Source organism: Plectropomus leopardus, chromosome 7 (genome assembly GCF_008729295.1).
Source record: "Plectropomus leopardus isolate mb chromosome 7, YSFRI_Pleo_2.0, whole genome shotgun sequence".
Classification (NCBI taxonomy): domain Eukaryota; kingdom Metazoa; phylum Chordata; class Actinopteri; order Perciformes; family Serranidae; genus Plectropomus; species Plectropomus leopardus.
The window spans coordinates 9144827-9167499 of NC_056469.1; the positions used below are offsets into that span (position 1 = coordinate 9144827).

Here is a 22673-nt window from a genome sequence, read left to right on the forward strand (position 1 = left end):
TCATACTTACAAGCGCACACGTTGCCTTTCTGTATGGTGGACCTACATGCATGATGGATTTTTGGGATTATGACGCATCCCCCCTGGTAAAAGATATGGATTGCAAAAGCCTGCATGCCTTCATGGTTTGTTAGCTTGTCAGCTCTGGCAGCAGGAGGCAGTGTTACTCAGCAGCTCCCATGTGTCACAACCCTCGCCACTATCTACGTAACAGCTATGGCTTCTGGGAAACCGTCTGGGCCCGTAATCATCGTCCAGTAAAAGGAGATCAGGAGCTGCGGTGCTGCCAAAGATAAATACACAAACATGCCGGGAAAATGCACACGTGTGCACGATCGAATGTACATAGAAACCTGTGCATGGAACCCACACGTGTGCCCACATGTCAAGTTTGTTGCCAAGTGTAACGGCCCTCTTTACTCTTTCAATTGTGGCTGTATGTAAAAATACTTCTGGACAATATAATTTCACACATCGTCACCCTTCCAACGCCCCCCTCTCCTCTTCCCTCGGTTAGAAAATAAAGCTCAGGTCTTGTCAGAGGGAATCCCTGCTCCCCCAGCTGAGAATACACACTCCGTACTGGCCCCTCCGACATAATCCTCCTCCAACAGTCTGAAACCACCCTGACCCATCGTCTAGAGTGAGTCAATGCCTCGGCTTCCCGCACTTCCCAGTAAACCATGCCAGGCCATGAGTGAGGAGACCTCCAGACGATTGAGATTTCCCACTTCTGCATCGGTCGGGCTCGAGATCGCTCTGCCATCGGAACACATTAGTACTACTGAGTCTGTGTGTGTGTGTGTCCCCTCGTGTGGGCTTCCAAGATCCTTAAGGTGGAAAATCAGCCCTGAAACTATTTACATATCATCATATGAACCAGATCTGTGTCCTAGCTTCACATTAGGCACATAGTGCAGACAGCTGCCTTTTTTTTTTCTTTTTTTTTTTAAAGCAACCAGACGGTTACGAAACTCACGGAGCAAATAGGTTATTATGTCTCAGTTATGGTTCCATGATGTGGTTTCAGAGGGAAACGTCCTGAAGTCCCATGTTGAACAGGGAGTTCCTCCTGCGGGCCACCAGTGGAGGCAAACCAAAAAATGACCACTTCACTTTAAAAGTTGTTTTTTGTCTGTGTAAACTGTTTACTTAGCTTCAACACCCATTGTTAGGCCTACTAGAAGTACACTGCAGTCACAGTCACACATGATGCACACACAGATGACTGTCTCTAAAAAGCACAACATTAATAATGGAGTAGTTTTTTTGTACACCTGTACTCAAAGGAAGAATGTTTTCGTATTGCAATTGTGGTTCGTGCTGTGATTCACACAGATTTGGGAGCATTCTATGGATTTGTGGAGATCTGCACAATGGGATGTATACGCTGTAGGTAGAGCTGAAAGCAATTTTGTAAATCTTCACAGAGACTGGTTTACTTGTCAGTGCAGGGAATCTCTGTATCAGTTCACAGAGGAAATTGGGGTACAATTCAATAGATTCTGCTTTTATTCCCCTTTCCTCTGACAGAAACTCAGTTTAATTGACTCCCGTTCTGATATGACTCTTTGAAAAGCACACACAGGATTATGAAAAAAAAAAACAAAATCAAACATGTTTAACTTTATAATAATGTTGATGTCTTTCAAATTTTAGAATCTCTCAAAATGGGCAAATCTGCTGCCTGCTTCTCTGCAGACTGAAAGTGCACAGCATAACTCTCTGTCTGGCTGCGTTGGCTGCAGGATATTGGCATGTGACCGGATAGGTCAACTGGATAATCAGGACATATTTTAATATGGTGTCAGTCCATCAATAACAAGCAATCTGGTATTTCGTAGCTGTTTGTCAAAGCCCAAACACACCAGCCCATTCTCATTCTGAACTTGTCAAACAGTGCTGCTTTGTCAGTGCTATAGGCATGACTACTCACTGCCAAAAGGCACCTTTCATGTGTGCATGGAATGCTGCCGGATGGCGTCAGCTGACAACACGGCCGGACAGAAACGGCTGCAGTGTTATAATATACGGTATTAAATGCAGGCTTATTGCCTAAATGCAACCATATGCCACGTCATCTCACCAAGTGCATTTGTTGACATCATGGTAGTGGTATCCCAGAGCGTAATAAACAGAAGCAGAGGGATACCTAACTTATAATATCTAGACATGGAAGTCCACTGACAAAGTAGCAACAATGCGACGAGTAGGGATGAGAACGATTTGGACCCACCAAGCCGACAACAGAGAACTAGTTGAGACAAAAGTCCAACCATCACAAACATTCTACCCCTCCATACCAGCAGATGGCTGTCATCTGTAATCGTCATTCAAACTGGGAAGTGGAAGACTGTCTTGATGCTAGTTAGCAAATTACCAACACAAGTGCCACAACAACACAAACCATTGGCAAACTCATCTTCAAAGGTCAATGGTTAAAGAAAAACAATCTTACCTTATATAACAAGTTTGTTTCGACCTAACTCCCTCTTGACTTTGGCTCTTTGTCTGCATTCCTCTTTTCAGTTGCTCCTGAGCTGAGCAGCCAATCAGAGTGATTTTTATGCACCAACGGGCTCCAACGCCCTTCAACGCAGCTGCCGCCGATTCAACATGCTGGATTGATCGAAAAGAAAATTAAAAAAAAACAGACTATCATCAACACAGGGCAACAATATGGCCACAGACACTTACCAACAGCCACACAGACCAACGGCAGACCATCGGCTCGGTGTGTCAGGGCCTTAAGACAGGGCACTAATACTTTAGAAGTACTTCATATCAAATTTAATTACATCTGCTAAGTTTATAAGATCCGAAAACAAAAGCAACATTTATTTTATGAAGTTAAGACTCAGTAATTCACACAGAGCTAACAAGTTCAGTCTAATAGGCCTTCCTCACAACAGACTCGTCATAAAGTTCAGGTGTTCCTAATAATGCCAATGATGGCTTCACTCTATTCAAGTGCTCCAGTGAGAGTGACAGTGGCCAAGCGTGCAGACACAAGGACCCTGAAAATCAAAGCAGCTACTTGGAATTCAGCCATCATTCATTATTTCAATTTACACCTGTGTTGTCCGACTGTGACAAGTCAAAATGCCTTCCGGGAAAAAGGATGGCAGATTGGAATGTTTTATATAGTCTACAGTCAGTGTGTCATGGTGCCAAAACTCAACATCCTTAATTCTCCTTAACACGTCTTTAGACCTCCTTGAAATCAGTTTAGTCAACCATAACATCTGTTTCAATCTTTTACACACATGCCTACACACACACACACATCATTATATAACTAAGACATTTATACAGTCCATCAGGAGTAACCATTCCCTGACAAATATTTGACTTAATGTCATTTCAGGACCAAAAAAACACTTTTGGACATTTCTGCGTATTTTTCTAGATTGAGCTTTCAAAATACAATAGATGTAATATGTTCTGGTCTGAATTGTGAAACTGCATATGTATATGTCTGTTAAAGGGATTTACATCTAATCACTATTTGGAAATCCTATGATAATCAGACTATTTCAGGATACTGATAGTTTTAGGATCGTAAGTTGGATGTACAGTTAAAAGGCTTACTTTGCTTTATCAGTTTACCTGCCATCAGAGTCTCACATCATCGTGTATTATGGAATATCAATAATTTAGCAGCGCCGTCACTTTACAGATTGTGTGGCCTCGCAATGCACTTATGGAGCAGATGTGACTGAAATTAAGCGTGACTGATTCAAGTTGTCAGTCTTCAGATGGTATGGTTGAGTTAATGCATCATGGTCTTTACATTATAGAGGGTGCATCAGTGACAGACTGTAGTTATCTAAACGGATATTTAAGTATGAACTGTCAAACAGTGCTGCTAGTTTATGTGTCGTTGCTGCCATCTGCTGGGCTGCTGATGTATCACATCATTGTTGCTCTATGCAAGCTTTTTTGCACAGGACGTTAACAAATAAAAAATAAATAAACTAGCCAAACCCTAACCCTAAACCTAACTATCTAAGTGTCTAACTAATTTATAAGCAGTGGTGGATGACGTACCTGAAAGCTCCTCTTGAGTAAAAGAACCAGAAAATGACTTTGTAGAAGTTAAAATTTGCCTGTTTGAATATTACTTGAATAAAAGTCGTCAAGTATCTGGTATATACTGTGCTTAAGTATCAAAAGTAAGTTTATTATTGTTGTTGTTATTATTAACTAGTTCTCCAATGTTGTATATATATAATTAAGAATTTAATTAAGTATTGAATGTTAAAGTACAAGTAAATGCTGGTTATAAAAATACAAGCAGTCGGAATTTTGTATTTTTGTTATTTATACTTTTGTTTTTCACGACTTAAAGGATTTAAAGACCCCCCCCCCCCCACTCCTGTACTGCAACAAAGCAGGATAATATAGGGTACTTGTTTTTTTTTTTTTTCTTTTTTTTTTTTTTGTTTTTTTTAGGTTGGGCTAAAACAGAGATTACTTTAATATGGCTTGACTCCAAAATCTATAAAAAAAAAAAAAAAGACAGGTGAATATCAGCTATGAAACCTTGCACCATCTGGTGGAGAATACACTTACCTGTCACTTTAATATTACCAAAATGTGAATGTATTGTAAATAAGCATCAGCAAGCACTTGGTGTCAAAAGACCCCCCCCCCCTTTTTTTCTGGATGAACCACTTGTTTTCCAATTTACCACAACTCTGTCTTTCTCTGAGCTTCTATTTAACATTTGACCTCAGCTGCTACATTGTAGAGACCCAGAGGGGCATCGAGTAAAAACATCAGCACCACTCCACACTGAGCTTTTTTATATGAAATGTACCAACAGTAGTGTATTTCTTCAGCCCCTACATGAACCGCACAGCCCTCTCCTCTCTGCTCTGCTCCCGGGCCTAATGCTCAGTGACTGATGCCATCATTGGATATGCAGCAGTATGGCACATTCCACGGGTGCAGCGTGTGTGAAATAAGGGAAATGTAATAGTGATTGAAATTTAAATATTTTGCTCATATTTCCCGCAACTGCCAATTTGTGTCTTTTAATTAAAAGCAGACATGGTGATGTCATGCATGGAAGGCGAGAGACGGAGCAGGTTTGCCTCTCAGGCCTGCATATGTCACACTGCACGTTTGCCAAAATATCAGATATCTCAATATAGAAAAAAGACGGGATGTGAGGTACCTTATGCAGATGTAAGGTAACCTAACCTACTGAGAAAATACCTGGAGAGGCATGTATACAGGGACATTATTATTAGTCAAAACTCTTGTGGGAACATTCTGAACAATATACCTATTATACTGCATGCTCTCTGATCTGATCAGGAGCATTTTTTCCTGTCAGTGAAAGCTGCCTTTTCATTGAGTTAAATATAATTCCTATTCAAGCTCAACATATGCCCGTGTCAGGCCTGTTTGCTTCTGAGTGATGACCCTCACAGGGCACAGATTGGTCTCTTCTGAAGCAACACTAACTGGTAATGAGCATCTGTGTCCATCAGCCGCTTGTCTGATACATGACTAATAAACATGCAGCGAGCTACATGGGGCTATTTAAAGGCTCAGAAATGGAGGCGTTGGGAGAGAAGAGGGTCTTTTTCTTGTCCGGGTGTCACTCTGTGTCAGCCACATCGGCAGCGTTCATTAGCATGGGTCAGATCAGCGATCAGCGCTGTCAAATGTGTGAGGGTATACACGTGTGCATCCAAAAGCACACACGGGGCACACAAAGTGTATGAGAACAAATTCACACACGTCCATTGCTCTGCTGCCACCATGTGGAGAAGGTGTGATACATCTACCTCTGCGAGCAAAAATGGGATGTTGGTGGTCCTTATCAACTTACACATGAAACACAGAAAATAAAAGAGTTCAGACTAACTTATATTATGCAATGTGAAAGAACTTTTGTTAGAGCTGCAAATACTGTGATCAGGGCTTTGTTTGCATTAAATCCTACTTAAGAGATGTATGTATGTAGAATAAGAAAAAATTGCTAAGAAAATTATTTGGTCACAAACCGTACTTATACATAAAAAAAATTATTTCTACACAAACATCAAACATTTTTTCTAGTTTCAGTTATCTATACATTTTTTTGCATATTGTCTTCATTATTTCATCCTCTAATTACAGTTAGCAGTGGAAGAAGTAAGGTACCAGTGCCACAAAAATAAAAAATAAAAATACTCGGTTAGCAATAGAGGACCTGTGTTTAAAAATTCAACTGAAGGCATGGCAGTATTATCAGTAAAATAAGTATCTTAAGTAAAAATACTCACTACACAAAATTTAATAATGTTAAATTATGGTCCCCTGAAGGTCCTGGAATGTGGTTTATATGTAAAAGATACACAAGTAAATGTCTGGTGGAAGATACACAAATATTTTTCAGGACTTTAGGGGCTCTCTCTGTTAGTTTTATCAATCTGCAATGTATTATTGTAGACTGATAAAAACTAACAGTGCATGATGACCTCACGTAAATCCCAGCAGAGCATTGCATATTTGAGCATCTAATCAGCAAGTGTGTTTTCACTGACATTAATAACCTGTTTATGATCAGTTCTTTGGAAAGTCCTGCTGTATCCCGTTTGAGCATGAAAACACTATATTCCATTTCTAAGAAACTCAAATATGCAAGCTGGAGTACTTTGAAAGAAACAGTATGTAGACGTAGAATGTGAATACGCAGATTTCTCTGTGCTCATGTAAACACCATATCCCGAATATGATCATAACCGAGATAAGCCTCATAAACAGGTTATTCATATCCATGTAATTGCATGCTATGTCTGAGAACACCTGTGAGGGTGTGCAAGGCCTTAAGTTATAATGATGCATTGTGATATTACTGTTTGACTATATGATAGATTAAAAGTAACATGTAACTACAGCAATTAAATAAGTATGGTGGAGTAAAAATTACAAAATTTCCCCTTTTGATGTCATGGAGTAGACATATAATGTAGCATAGACTGAATATACTCAAACAAATAATAAGCACCATAAAGTGTATAGTAGCTTAATAAATGTAAATGATATGTTCCACTTCTCATTGCATTATTAATCAGGTGTCACATCTCATATATTCCATTATTAGCACCACCACAAATCACAGTCTGTCCTGTAATGTAGTTACATATTTTGTAAAGTCAACCATAACTAAACAGCACCAAGTCTCCATTCAGGCCAAAATGCTCTGAAAGACAAAAGGTCAAGAAGAAATTGTTCTTGAATATAATCAACACGCTTCGCATTTTAATTGTAAATTTTAGTCTTGAGGGTGTCATTTATCACTCTGGTGTATTTGTATAGTCCCTTTACTTTAATACAAAACACATTTATATGTAAATGATGTCCTAAATAACATTCCCAAATTAATTATTTTGCTTTGTGATAGGTTTGAGTTGTAATCCTTAATTTAAAACAAAGACAATACAAACATCAACCTTATTCATTTATTTATTTACGTATTTTAAGAAAGTGACTGAATGTCAAGTTGATTGGGATAGTTCATTAAGTCACAGAAAATAATTTCATTTTTTCCACCCCAGGGTGTCGTTTATGCACGCCTGTATTTACTGTCACAAATCAGCACAGACTTTCCGTTCATTTTTAATAGGAAAGAAAGAAAAAAGTCAAAAGTGGTTAAATGTGGGGTTTTTTTTCTATCCTGGTATTCAGATAAAACAGTATTTTTCATTTTCATTACAATTTGTCAAAACCCCAATAAAATCAACACCGCGGGCGCAACACGAGTACACATCAGCACACAATAATTCACCACAGTGATTAGCAATGACAAACTGCAAAGGGATATTGCTTTGACCTGCTCATAATTTGCACCATTGTTATGATTATGACATATAGTCTGTACTTACTCCAGGGAGAGCAGTCTAATCAGGCTACTGGTGTAATTAAATCAACCTGCCACAGGCTCTTATTGACTCGCTAATATGGCCAATACAATATGACTGTTATGACCTGCCGCTCTCAGACATCCATCCATACATGTTAGCCAAGCAATAATTGCCTCAGTTGAATTAGATTGTAATGTATGGAGCAGCCTGAAAATGATGAAGCAGGGGTTGGAAGGCAGTATTATACACACACACACACACACACACACACACACACACACACACGTTGTCATACATACAGTAATTAAATGGATTAAAGGGAAACACTGCAAATGCATCACCTGTATTTAACTTCAAGAAAGAAGACAGTAATTACAGCATTTTTTTTTTTTTGCATGTGCAGTGTGTAATTTCAACCAGAGTTCTCTGTGCACATGCATGATGTTGAAAACTCATAATCCTTTTAGCCGCTTATTAAACACACACATGCTGGAGGTATGTTATTGAGAAAGCGTAACACTGTTTATTCCAAGTGAAAACATTGCAACTCAACTTTTTTATGTCTGTATTAGCTGATTAGATTCTGCAACATGTATAAAAAACTGCTTTAAAAACTGCAATTTTTTCTACCTGAACTGGTGTGAAAATAACTAGTTGTTGTTGCATGCAGTGATGCAAACGCACGAAACTGAGGGCTTTTTGTTAGACGCAAGAGCAGACATGCACAGAATCCACATTACTTACATTACATTATACGTACACATGCGACTGGTGACTTTGCTGTAGCCAGTCATTAAGGCTAAGTAACACTGGGGCTCTTATTTCACACACAGACACACTGTATGCTGTTACGGATATCTGCTGGATGAGACAATGGTCGTTATTCTGCGCTTCTCTGACTGGATATGGAGCGAGGGGATGATTGTGCCGTGGAGTTCAACAGCTGCTCTGTAGCCTGGTGTTGCGGTAACAAGTACAAATATGTTCAGAAAAAAAAACGCATTTGTCGTGCCTTTGCAAAAGACCGTGATGTATGATTCAAACAAATACTCTGATCATAATGATGTGCTAAAAATGTACGGTATGTCGACCTGCAGAGCTCTGGGTAAAGGTGAAGGATTTAGTTTAGATGGGCAATTTTTATCGCTCTATAAATATGTTATTTTTGTTATTTTTATACAAATAATTTTATCTTTTCCAATGTTGTCGAGCTTTTCCCATATCTGAAATAGAGGGTATGGGGGTTCTTCATCAGATACTTTTCAGCATCTAGAACTTAATTACCTGCATACTGGTGATTTTTTTTTAGCACCAATTAGTGCCCTTTCTGCAGTCATTTAGTGTGAAAATGTCTTTAATTTTGTCACAATACAAGTCCTCTGCAACATTCATGTTTTTATTGGAGGGCGGGGGGAAAAATATACATTCTAAATATTGATGGGGCATGTATTACTTAATTAACCAAAGATTTTGTTGAAGTTCAATTTTGAGTGTTAAAATTTGAAGCCATTGTATAAAAAAACCCATTATTGTTGTAATCTCCCGGTGCATGCCTCACAGCTGTTCTTCATCATGATTGGCTCCCATCACTAATCAGGACAGTATTTATATTAAGGAACCTGACTTACCTCATTTGAAAGCTGGCAGAGCTGACAAATTAGGATCCCGCTGTTGTAGAGACCTTATCCTGAAGTAGATTCATCAATACCCTAAAAAACACAATAAAGTTATATATACATCATAATGCATCTTATGCATCTAATCATGTTGGGCCATTTTTATACCAAAATTATGTAAGAGTTATAGAACCTTTATATTAGTATTATTATTACTTTCATTAATATTAATTATTTCATTTCATATATATATATATATATATATATATATATATATATATATATATATATACATAATTAATTGTACATTGTTTCCATTGCATTTATTAGAGCTAATAGCTAACAGGAATTCAACATATATAAACAACTTAGCCAATCAATCAAACAATATTAAAAGAATATCAGATAATAAGAGAATGAAGTTAAGTGCAAATTGGCAAATTTCTTCAATGAAATGTATATAGTGATAAAATGTATGTAATACACACACACACACACACACACACAGGGCTAGGATGATGCTCAGCTGGGATGATACTTCTTAGGAGCATGCTCTCGCTCTTGTTTTTACACAATGGCCTCTCACAACTGTAAAAGAGCCCCTCTGTGTGGCGAACGGCGCACTCCTCTCCCTCATCACTGAGAGAATGACTGTGTGTCTGAGGTGTGTGCGTGCTGCAGAAGGAGAGAGAGGGCGAGAGAGTGCTTGTAGAAGACAGATGGAAAGCGAAAGTGACAAAAAGAAAAGAAGCAGGAGAAAGGAGAGACAAGAGAGATAGACCTCCGACTCACCCCCCCCTTCCCTCCCTCACTCACTCAATTTCTCTCCTGAAACTCCTCAACATGACATCACCAGCACGCAGGCAGGCAGGCAGACATACAGCACAGTGCTATGCTTATTCATGTATTCAAAGCTAATTCCCAAATGATTTAATCTGTAACATGATTAACCGTGGAGCAATTTAGAAATAATCCGTTAGCATTCAGAAATAACACTACAGCCTTAATCATTATGGGAAAGAAAGCGGGGGCTGCGATCTTGAGACCTCACTGCAATCATGACGTCAGTTTTTTCTGACCGCATCAGACCTTTATGAAACCGAGAGGCCGGAGCTGGGGTCAAATGTCAAACTGCAATTGATGTCACACTGCTCACATGGGTCCGGCTGATGCATGATTAGTTAGATATATACATTTAGATAATGTGCTTGTCCCCTAATCTATTAGGAGCCGCTCTGCTCTTCGCCCCAGGACCCTAATGCACTCCAATGTATTTATGGTCAATAATTAAAAGGGAAAAGCATGCATTAAAACCGGTCTCTACTTAACAGATCTTAACTAATGAGATTAGGATAATGAATAGGCCACTTTACTAGCTTGGCCCGGTACAGTGGCCATTTCGCTGACAGCTGCTGAATATGACAAGGTTAGCATCATAAGCCTTTTCTTGCAGAGGGGGTTTAGGGGCATGGATTAATGCCCCGAGGAACAGTGAAAAGAGGCCAGCCTATTTGTATAAATGCATTAATCCAGGAGAAAAATACACTGGACCTTGACTCATTTGTTTTTGGATTCCATAATTCGATGAAAAATGAGTGGCATTTTGTTTTGCAAACGTGATCATCCGGAAATGTAGCTCTCATGCCTCATAAAAGGCTCCCACACACTTTCATGTACAAAATTTCAAAACTTTTCCATGACTTTTCAAACATAATTTCAGTTGGATGGCATACATGGAGAGAGACAAAAACGTGAGGAGAATATGGAGGCACATACAAGACGGTAAACCAGGGTTCCTACAGTTTAAGGCAAATTTTATACTTTTAAGACTTTATTAATGCCACTCGACATCAGATTTAAGACCAACTTTGCAATAACGGAAACTGAAGAAAAAAATGTGAACCACATTTTTACGCGTTGATTTTTCTGTTTTTGGTGTTTCTCACTCTGCACATCGGATTTCACTGCCTTAATTCCCATGAGTTTAACAAGAGGGATTTGGGATTTTTTTATTTTTTATTTTTTTTAATTAATATTATTAATTATTTTAAGATTTTATAATGCAACATCAGAAAAAACATTTCATGCCTGAGCATCTTTAAGACTTCTGAACATTTGATTTAAGTCAGTTTCATAACAATTAAGGCTTTATTTTTATATTAATAAAATCAATGCCTTTTAAGATTTTTTAAGGATCTGCAGGAACCCTGGTAAACAAAATGTCACATATTGAAACATATGAGGGCTACGTTACATCAATCGCTATAGAAAATGAATTTGGCGTTGTGTTACAATACATAAAAGGGTTATTCATGGAAGACTACTGTAACAAAGTCATCACGCACAACGAAAGTTCATGACTTTTCCAGGTTTTCCATGACCGTGGAAACTGTGCTTGTAGCCACACACAGAAGGGCTTATTTATGATCATGCTAAACATACTTTTTTGGTTTGGTTTTTTTTTGTTTTTTGTTAAATAATGATACGCAGTGGAAATAAAACATGAGAACAGGAGGGCACGTGCCGCTCTCAGCACTCCATCTCATTTTCTTGGCTGCAGTGGGTCCTGAAGAGTGGAGACAAATGAGAGAAAAACCCCAGAGTCATAAATATGATCCGACTTCATCACCACCGATTTCCCTCTTTTCCCCCCCTACAGCTTTCTCTCCACCGCAGCGAATAACGCCTGCCGTGCGTGTACGACATCAGCTGTGAATGATTCAGTGCCACCAAAGGTTAATTTTCAATTTGCACAGTGAAGGGTTACCATTACATTTTGACCTGCAAATTGTATCTCCCCTTTAATACCCTATCATTTCATTTTGGGTCCCTTTGTAGTTTGAACTGGGGCTGGCTATATTTGGTAGTGGCCATCTGTTTATTATTTAGCCTGTGCTTGGGTGTGCAGCCTGACTGCATTAGGGAGCAAGAGGGGTAGCAGGAGAACAGCACTACCTGGCCCTGGTAGGGTCTTTACCAGTCTCCCCGGACCTATTAAAATCCTGTTAACTTTGATAATCCCTGGCAAGAACTTGGCCTCTGTGGACCACTGAGCAGGAGAGGAATACTTTAAAGTGCCACTGTTTAAGAGGTCATAACATCTTGTAAAGCTGCGTGTGGTTGCTGCTGAGGGTCACATAATGATACCTGAGAGAAGAGACAAAGGGCAAGCCGCCGAGCATTGAATATGATTTAATACACCTTTTTTTCCCAGCGGGGAAACTCTTCTTTCTCTGTGTGGTTGGTTGTGAGTCAACTGTGTTTCACCCAGCTGCGTCAAATTTATTTTATTCGCCCTCAGTCTTGACCCTTTCCCTTCTCACGGTCTCTTAGAAAAAGCATGGTGTTGTCTAGCTCTGTTATTTTCTGATGATGTCTACAGTAGTGGGTATTTTTCCACTAGCTCACTTTTTGTAGGGTTTCTCCAAACTGAGGGTGACTTCAAAATAAGACAAAATGCTAACAGGGCCAAATTATTACCAAACAAACCCAACACTTCATGTCGGTTTCAGAAACATATGGATAGACTAAACATAATCACTGCAGGGATAAATCTTTATCATTCACTGTCCATCACAACCTCAGAAATCTTGCTATATTTTCATCACGCTAAATTTCAAATGCCTTCATCCTCCTCTTTCTCATTTCTGTCTCCCGCTGACATTTGCCCTCTGACAGGTTCATATTAGATAAGACCCGCCTACTTGACATTTGTCCAACCAATCAATAGGACAAATGATAGCCTGTGACCATCATACTTGCTGAACACCACTTTATATAAACAAAATACTGCATGGAGGATGTCTTTATCAGAAAACAACCGCATCAGCTGCTTATTTAAATGCATATAGTGACATAATGTTATTTTCCAGACAACATTTTGTGGTCATGCTAAAAATGAAACCACAAAGTATAAACCGACGCTGTTGTTTTCATATGAGGACAATCTTCTCCCTGCTGGTGTTCAAATGCTTAAAATGACACGTGTTTTATTGATGAGAAATCTGATGGCTGTTATTCCTCAAAAGCAAAGTTATGAATAAGAGTTATATTAGCATTGCAAAACCTCTGCAGCTGTGTTCAGACAGAACATGATGTAAATGTTTTTATCTTACCATTATTTGCGCAAATTTGACCTCAGGGTATGCAGTCTCAATTTATTCGGCCAAAACAGCAAATGACTGTATAAACACGTTATGTGTAGCTAGCTAGCTTTAAAGTTTTGACTGACTGATTTTGAAACTCGCCAGAATCTCTTTATTATTGTTTTCGCTGTGCATTTGTGTTTCATTTATACTATGGATCCCTGACCCATCTTTGCATCACATTGCACCACCTACAGAAAATGTGTGACTATCTCTATAGGACGTGCTATGAAATGATTGCACAGTATTTCAGGAGGGTAAGTGGAAAGTGGGTGTACAAAATGACTGACTTTGACACTATTTGAGATCATGTTCATATATGTCCAACAGTCAACCACTATTTTCCCCAACTTAACCAAGCAAGTGGCCTTAGTTGCCTAAACATAACAAAACCTTAGCTTTATAGAAGTGGCAGATAAGAAAACACTCATTGACTTGCTTCTGCATGGAAGTTCATCCTTGAGGTTAGAAACAATGGTATTGGGGAAAAAATAAAAGATAATCTAACCTAAATGTCCATTTGCTAGACTTTCTTGAGCTTTCAACAACATCTCAGACTTCAGCGGGGAATGGAGATTGCTGTATTGTCACGGAGATAATCTCTTTGAATAGTTATCCAGCAGAATCTGTATGCTGAACAAGATTCTGGTATTGGAATAGTAATGGTCTCCGTTTGTAGTACACTGCAGTCCGAGAAGTATTTACCGATCATGTCTGAGCTGGCTAAACTTGCATGCATTTAAACCGTCAATGTGAAGCACAAAAGAGGTAGAACACATTGACTGACGTGCAATCTCGGGATCCATTGACTATTGGCTGAAAACAATTTACTTTTTTATTAGCTTTTTAAAAATTGTTCTGCATCCATATGCTGATATCTGTTCAAAGAGATTAGCCAAAATGTTGTCTGGACCTAAAAATCTTTCTCTCAAGTTGCTAAACATTATAAAAATTGACCAGACCTTGGATAAGAAATCTTGGCCTGGACTTCTGCTGGCAATGCAGGAAACCTTTTTAAGTATTGACCATTGACCAAAGAGACTAAATTGTCATCAGAGTGATAGTCGATGGGTTTTGAGATTGTCATGGCTGTAGCTTAACCGTCATCAAGTTCCATACTTAGATCACGTGACATCAGCTGAGCTATCTCCATCCACTGATGAAGGCTGTGAGCTTAAAAAAAGCTAGTAAGTGGACCTTGAGTTAAGATATTTCCTTAAATTAAACTACATTTATATGAGTTGTTTTGGAAGTTAATGACAAATTATCCATTTTTGTCTGACTTAGGACTCAAGTGTCAAAAAAAGTTAACGTCTTGCCTTCAGGGAAGGAGGAATCTACTAACAAGTAGGATGTCAAGCCCCTTAGTCTAGTATTTTATTTATTTATGTATTTTTTAATTGAATTCCATTATGACAGAATGGCAAAGCCTTCCCACTAGATTTATTAAATTGCAGATAATATGGCTTCCTTTGTAATGATTTCTGGATGACTTCATTTTTCGGTGAGATTAAGTCAGGTTGGTTAAGCAGGGTAACAGAGCAGACGTGTGTATGGATGCTGGAGCTGGCCCTAACAGGTGTTGTGAGGGCTCTGGCATTAACACCAACACCTGGCCTGAAGCCCCAGAGACCACATGCTGCACAACACTATTAGTCAGCTATGTGGACCACAGATAGACAGAGCTAAAACTGGCTGCTGCCACTTCACAGAGAGTGAGAGACCTATAAAAGAATAGCTCCCCCGTCTATTTTTGCCCTCCTGATAACATTTTATCACCCGATTTCAAAGTCTTTAGAGGGGATATTTCAAAGCGAGCCAGACATTCTGAGACAGGAACAACTTTGCTAGAGTAATTTCTCCTCACTGTGTATGAAAATTTAAATTCCTCGCCGCTCAATGGGAAGCAGAAGTTGAAACGAGCCAGAAACCACCAGCATGTGCTGAGAAATTCCTTCTTCCTTATGGTGACGATTACCAAGAGGGGCAAAGGGAAAGGGGGGTGTAATGACAGCCGCGGTGGCACTGCCCTCTATCTAGAGAGCGCCTCCATGGCCTGCAGTCAAAACTATCAGCTCCCTTTCATGATCATCTACTGTACAGCAGCACTGATAATCCACGGAGCAAAACGAGGATGCTTCGTCTTTTTTTAAGTAAATGCAAGAATGTGTTCTATCCACAGAGAGCCATTTAACATTCTTCTGTAAAATGGCATCAGAAAGGAAAAAAATACCCTCTTTTTCCACAACACGTGTTCACTCCTTTGATACCTCAAAGTGAGCTTAGACTGATTTATATCAAAAGATTCAAAGCCACTGACCCCTTGAAACCTGAGCAAATTGGCTTGATTTATCATAAATAATAACTGGCCAAAAATTAGCAAGAAATTAGCAGAAAGTTACGAGAAAATTAGCAGGAAAAAAATGACAGGAAAAAGAAAGAAAAAAAGAAAATGACCTCAAGGAAAAAAGCATTAAAAAACTTTTTTTTTTGGTAATACAATTTTAAGTATATTAAAAGAAATTTAAATATATTTTATGGACATTTTTCCTTTGTGTATAAGATAATATCTATTTATCATCCACAGCAATTTTTTAGGTCATTTCCTTGTCATCTTCAACTAAGTTTAGCAGTTTTCTTGCCAAATTGCTCATTATGTTTTTTCTTGTGTTTTTGAAAGACAGACCAATTTCCTCAGGTTTCAGAGGTTTAAATGCTTGTGAGAGGAGTCTGAAAGCAGCACAAGAAAACTGATGTCAATCCAAGTTTTAACGCGTTAAACACAAACAAATAAGTTTTGATACTTTACATTGTGTAACAACTGGATATCCAAGGGGAAAAGTGCAGAAGAGGTTCCGTTTGTCTGTTTTAAATCAAATGTATGGGTTAATTAAACAGGGCTCAGGGGTCAAGATAATAATGGCTCGTGTCACTGATGACAATTCGTTCGTTTCAAATACATCGACAAAAACGCATGATTAGTTGAACCTGACGAAGCAGTTGTCTTGAGGTTTTATTGGCAGGGCCAGGCTTCCCATTTCTCATTTCCAAAGCAACGCAGTGTTTTTGCTTCATCACTGCTCATCCTTTATTTTGACAGATACAACTTCAGGCGTTTGCAAGCACATCAATGTCTTGTGACATTGCCACCACATCCAAATGGAGACACAGGAAATGACAATCTTGCCTTTAGTTCTGCCTCTTTTTCATTGTGCTCTTCATGACTAGACCTCCCAGTCTCCAAAGTGAAAAATGATCCATTGATTAGACTCCTCAGTCATTAAAGGGCACATCCAAGCACTGGGCAATGAGCATATGGGATCAAAGGTCACCAAAGGGTCCTGTTCATAGTAAGGCCTTCCTGCAAGAGGGCACAGCAACTCCCTTTATGATCCTTCATTACATTAGAGGTTAACCTCAGTCTTTTTTTTCCTACCAGGGGGATAATGTGAACCAGCAGGCGCTTTTGTTCAGCACTGGGAAACAGTGGTTAACAGAGTAACAGGAAGAAGGTGTGAAAGAGAAGATGTCGGGGAGATAGAGGAATAAGATGAGACAAGAGATGAGGGAAGGAGAGAGGATGTGAGAGTGAAGCCAGCGTGTGGAGGAAGATTTCCTGAGTGTCACTGCAGCCCTGATTCCTCCCCACTCCTTCTCCCAGAAAATTAAATATTGATCAATCTCACAGGCCTACTAACAACGGAGGAGATAAAGAAGAGTATTAAAGGAAATAAATAAATATACACTTGTATCACCTGTCCAAGCTGGGGGAGAGGGGGTAGCGAGGACAGGGGGATGGGTGTGTGTTTATGGAGGGCGATTCCCAGGCTTGGGAAATGCAGGTCCATCCATCAGCCACACCCTGAACACGAGGTAGGTTTAGCCGGGAAGGTCTAAAGGCAGGCAGACTCGAGGCTGGGAGGTGGGGTCTTCTTTATCGCGCTTCTTCTCTGACAGTGAGCAAACAACCCCTCATCTCTGATCAGCTTTATCAGTAAAGCTTCTGAGGCTGCGCAGACTTTTAAATAATTAACAAGGCGTACATTTCTATAGCCCTCCTGATGAGGGATCTGCATCTCAGAGCTGTCCTTTATACCCTGAGCCGTTATTTATGCCCCTGTTCCTAGTCCTCCCAGGAAGATGAGGCATAAACAGCAGGCTTTAATAAGTCTGCAGCTTCAGCTAGGCCTCGCATTACTTTTGCACAGGAACATCACACTATTTCAAAATAAATGCATTTTAAGAAACATGCTTTCATTCCCCAAATTAATAAAAAAAAAAGACTAAGAAGGAAATATATAGCATTTGATGTAAGGGAAACCATAAACAGGAGAAAAACTTTTAATCATTGCAAATGTAAATAGGAGAAAGACAGGCTAATTAAATACTAGCATTTTCTATCTTCCAAAATGTTTGATTTTTTCTATATGCTTTGTGTCAGTAGCTGTAATGTGACCATATATGTCCATTGTTTGGTTGCTGAGGTGGTCGTAGCGGTGTATGTCGTAAAATATTTGGGTGTTCAGAAATCAAAATTGATAAGACGTTCTCCTATTTAGGCATGAAACTAGCTATGACCTGGAGGATGACATCAGTGCATATAAAAGAATTTATTTACTTTTACTCCCTGCATGAATGTTTCACAGGGGTGTGCAAGCATTCATAAGATTTCACAAAATCTTTATCTTTTTTTTCCATATAATTTATGCAAATGACATCCATGCTTGATGTTGCAAGCACTCAGTCCCCTTATTTAAATGAATAAGTAGTATATAAACATAGCAATAACAATAAAAATAGTTTATTACACACTATCATGTAGTATGCAATGCTTTAAATGTCTCCTATGAACACAAAAGCATATAATGGACATGGGGCATACATTATGATACCTTATCCTTATGCAGCCTTATGAAATGCTAAATAGATGGATTTAGGTGACAGTGTTGCCAATACACCCTTCCCTTCCTTTTGATACAACAATGTGTAACAATAATATGTAGATATATATATCACCTTTTCATGACAGAGGAAAAATAAACTTGTGTTTAACTTTGGGAGCATTTTTTTTTTTTTTCATGAAATGTTGTCGGTTTTTTTAAAGTTGTATATTTAGCATGAGAAACAGGTCAAATTTGTATTTCGAGAAAGTTAGGCACAAAAAAAATTATGGTTTCAGTTTACACCTTACCATGAATCAACGATTCATGATTTTGTAGCTCTGTGAGCACCTGGGTAAACTTCTGTTTTCAACCATCATCACTATTTTCATGACTTTAGTAAACTGAAAGACTGAAAAAAAGATGAAGATGGTCGCCCCTGATTTCCAGTTAGTGGTCATAATAAGGTGAAAAAAAACCCATCAGACTTAATTTAAACCTTTTTAACCTCAAAGTGCATTACCTCTTGCATTTAAGTTTATGGGATTCAACCTTCAAGATTGATTCCCACTGTACTTAATAAGATAAGCATCACCAATCATCACAAATGTGGTGCACCCAGTAAGGATTTTTTAACCCAGTTTATATGGCAGTGTCACTTGGGGCTCTTACGGCTGTGACTGATCTAAACAAAAGCCCATTTCACTTCACCGAATAATGAACTGTTTGCATTTAAACCCCCCTCTGCACACGCACACGCATACACACAATACTGACAGCCCCCGAAACAGCTATTGGATGCAGCTCCTTAAACAAATTATGACAGGCGATCTTCCTCGCCGATCGACCTTTGTTGACCTCTTATATTGCAGATATTTATTACTGTCCTTTATCCTCCAGATAACACTGGCTACATTGCGAATTGTGTGTGTGTGTGTGTGAGAGAGAGAGAGAGAGAGAGAGAGAGAGAGGAGGTGTGTAAATCCTGGAGTGGAAGCAGCCAGGCAGCTGGTCATAAACGCCAGCACTATAGGATTTCCACATAAAGAAACGGAGTGCAACAGCCTCTCTATCCTTTCCCACCTCCCACCTCCCCCGTTCCTCCACTCCTAACCCCTCCTCCCCCCTTCTTCTTCCTCCACCATGCCCCCCTTTCTACTCTCCCCTACTGTCGTTCCACTCATGATCTGGAGAGATGTTATCGCTCCATTTAAGAAAGGAACAAACAAGATTATACTTTAAGTTATCCACGATTATGGCCACAAATCTGGTGCTGCTGGAGCGAGGGGCGGGAGGAGGGGGGGTGAAAGATGATAAAGTAAACTGAGTTGCTTTTCTTTTCCTCCCAGTCTATCTCTTTTTATCCGCCACACAAACAGATTTATAGGATAAAGAAGAAGAGGCTTTTGTGGACAGTATATCTTTCAAAAACAGTCAGGCCTTCTGGGAGGAGGTGAAAAAAAATGTGACAATGACATATGTCTTCAACAGCTTGCGCCTTTTTCTGTCTGATTGTGTGTGTGTGTGTGTGTGTGTGTGTGTGTGTGTGTGTGTGTGTTGCTATGACATAATCCCTCACACAGAGTCAACAGCATCCCTTAAACACACACAACCTGACTGAAAGGGGGAAAAAATAATGAATAAAAATGTCAACCTCTCAGATTGTAAATTGAAAGGGCCGTTGTAAAGGCGCTCTCGTCGCCTCAGCTGCGGCCCAACGTCTCGGCGCGACATGCACTTTACATCTGCACCGCCTGGCTTCTGACTGCGGCTCATCACAAACACGACAGAGCAGAAAAAAAAGCGCGACACCTAGAAGTCTATTCATGTCATACAGTAGAGCGAGGGGGCTTTTTTCCCCGTCTCCTCCGCAGCTACAACCATCAATTTAGCTCCGTGGTGGCCAGTCAGCCCCGCTCTGTCCCAGCTGTGTTTGACACTATTTATCTGCTCTAGTGAAGCAGATCATTTTTGATTATTAACCTCCCACCCCAAAAAAAGAAAAGCTCCCCCGAAAAGGTTAAGACGCAAAATGACAACCTCACGCGATTCTCACCCGGGCAATCAAACACTTGACTGTTACAGCTGCAGAGCCACTCCATCAAATCGTCTTTTCAAAGCACGCATGCACACACAAACACACACACACACACACACACACACACACTTCAGCTCTTTCTTTCTCACCCCATCCCTCAATATGTTTTCACCCCCCCTTCATCTGACTCTGTCTCCATTCTTGCTATCTTTTCATTTGTCTCTCAATCCAATCTTTGTCTACCCATCTCTCCCTCTCTCTCTTTTCTTCTCTCCCTCCCTCGCCACCCTCTGTCTTCTTCTCTTGCTCGCCTCTCTCAGTCCATGTGTGCACCCTGCCCATTAAATTACAGTCCTCTCTAATAAAAGGTTGAACTTTCTTTACCCACTCATGTGGATGAAGAATCTGCCAGTTTCCTGCTGTTCCAAATTCCTGCCTCAGAATATTGGACACACACACAGACACACTCATACACACACACAGAAGACCCTGCTTTGCCTCATCGTTTGCGTTTATCTTTCTCACTTAAAGTGTCACACATGCTAACATACAAACGCTTTCTCTAACACACGCATACACACTGATGACGAATTCGTCAGCCCCTTTTTACCCCGCTGCTCCAAACCTGTCCCCCTTGACATCTTCATTCTATACACACCGGTGCCATTACGCCTGCCCATCCAATAAATTAAGCCCATTTACCCTTCTGAATTATGTTATGTTTATTGATGCTCGTATAATTTAATTTCACACAAATTCCATTAAAGATTATGCTCTCTGTCACAGAGCAGCACTTCCAGGAGAGGGGGGAATCTAATCGGGTTATAATGGATCTGAGACATGCATTACAGTCGGGAGACACACAGCGCACAACGTCCACGCACACAATTGTCATCTTAATAACGCAGAGTCAAGCAAACGGATCAATGGTCACCGCGATGATGCTGTCAAACCGCACTAAGTGACAGGAAGCTTTCAGAGCTCGCTATCAAAAGGAAGTCGTCTCGGGGGGATTATACTGTCCTCTGGGCCTGCGGGGAATAAAATATGTCACCTCAGTCACACAGCTTTGTCAATAATTACACAGTACTACACCCTGAGATACTGCACTCCAGAACCCTGACCTGGAAAATTAATTGCAAATATTCAGACGGTAAACCAAATATTTGTCTGAAATTCCATTAGGGTTGCCCACTTTGCGCAGTTGGTAATTCAGTCTTAATGAAATCACTTTTCACTGTTCTGTTAATAATCTGCCAGAGTGTGGATGAATTTATGAACAACAATAGTTCAAGCTTTGCCTTCTGACTTGGTGACTTCTGACTTGATTTGCATGAGCATAAACATGCAAAAGTTTGTCTTGGTTGATGACTCTGTCTCATGTCCCCTCCCCTCATGTCTCTTTGGGATGAACATCACAGTACAGTACAATAACACATCCCAATGCTAGAAAAAATGTTCACATTGTACATTTATGAAAGACACAGATATAATGCATTTACAAATTATTTTGTTGCTACAACATTGAAACGTAAAGTATCTCCATCAACAATGTGGTGAAGGCACAGAAAAACTTGGTATGGCTGAGAAAATATCAGGTTTAACTATGCAAAACCTGCTGGAAAAGCAGTCAGAAAACATCGTGATGTGTCAGTAGAAAACAATCAGGTATGGTGTCACAATAAAACAACAAAACTAAATATGTCTCAGTATAAAAGCACCCTTTAACATCCTTATGAGACGCAGGTTGTAAACCCATCTGTGGCTATTCTTGAAGATGACATCAACTAGTATTAGGAGTGAGAAAGTCCACGTAAAGTGGGAGGAAGGGGAGATGGACGGGTCTACAAATCAGGACTTTCACCAAGGAGAACATGGGCTGTGTCTTGTGTGAAACAAAAAGTCAAAGTTGTTTTAACCTCACGTTATGTAATTTATGTACAGCCATTGACATGAGACATTTATTTCATGGTTCTACAAGACAAACTTACTTAATCAAAAACGTGATCTTTTTGCTAAACCTAACCAAGTCATTTGTTACTTAACCATGACCACTGCTAAATATTAACTGCCTGTGGGGCACTATCAAACCCCAAGGGGTGTGGTGTCGGTATTTGACAGCCTGGGAATGT

At 39.7% G+C, this 22673-nt stretch overlaps 1 protein-coding gene across 1 annotated transcript in view; it reads right to left on the reverse strand.

The window, feature by feature from the left end:
• LOC121946226 (nuclear factor of activated T-cells, cytoplasmic 1-like) overlaps positions 1-22673 on the reverse strand; it is a 155339-nt gene that overhangs the window by 87634 nt on the left and 45032 nt on the right. The window contains exon 2 of the mRNA XM_042490717.1: positions 9491-9571. The gene's annotated coding sequence lies outside the window, so the exon portion shown is untranslated. The remainder of the gene's footprint in view (positions 1-9490; positions 9572-22673) is intronic.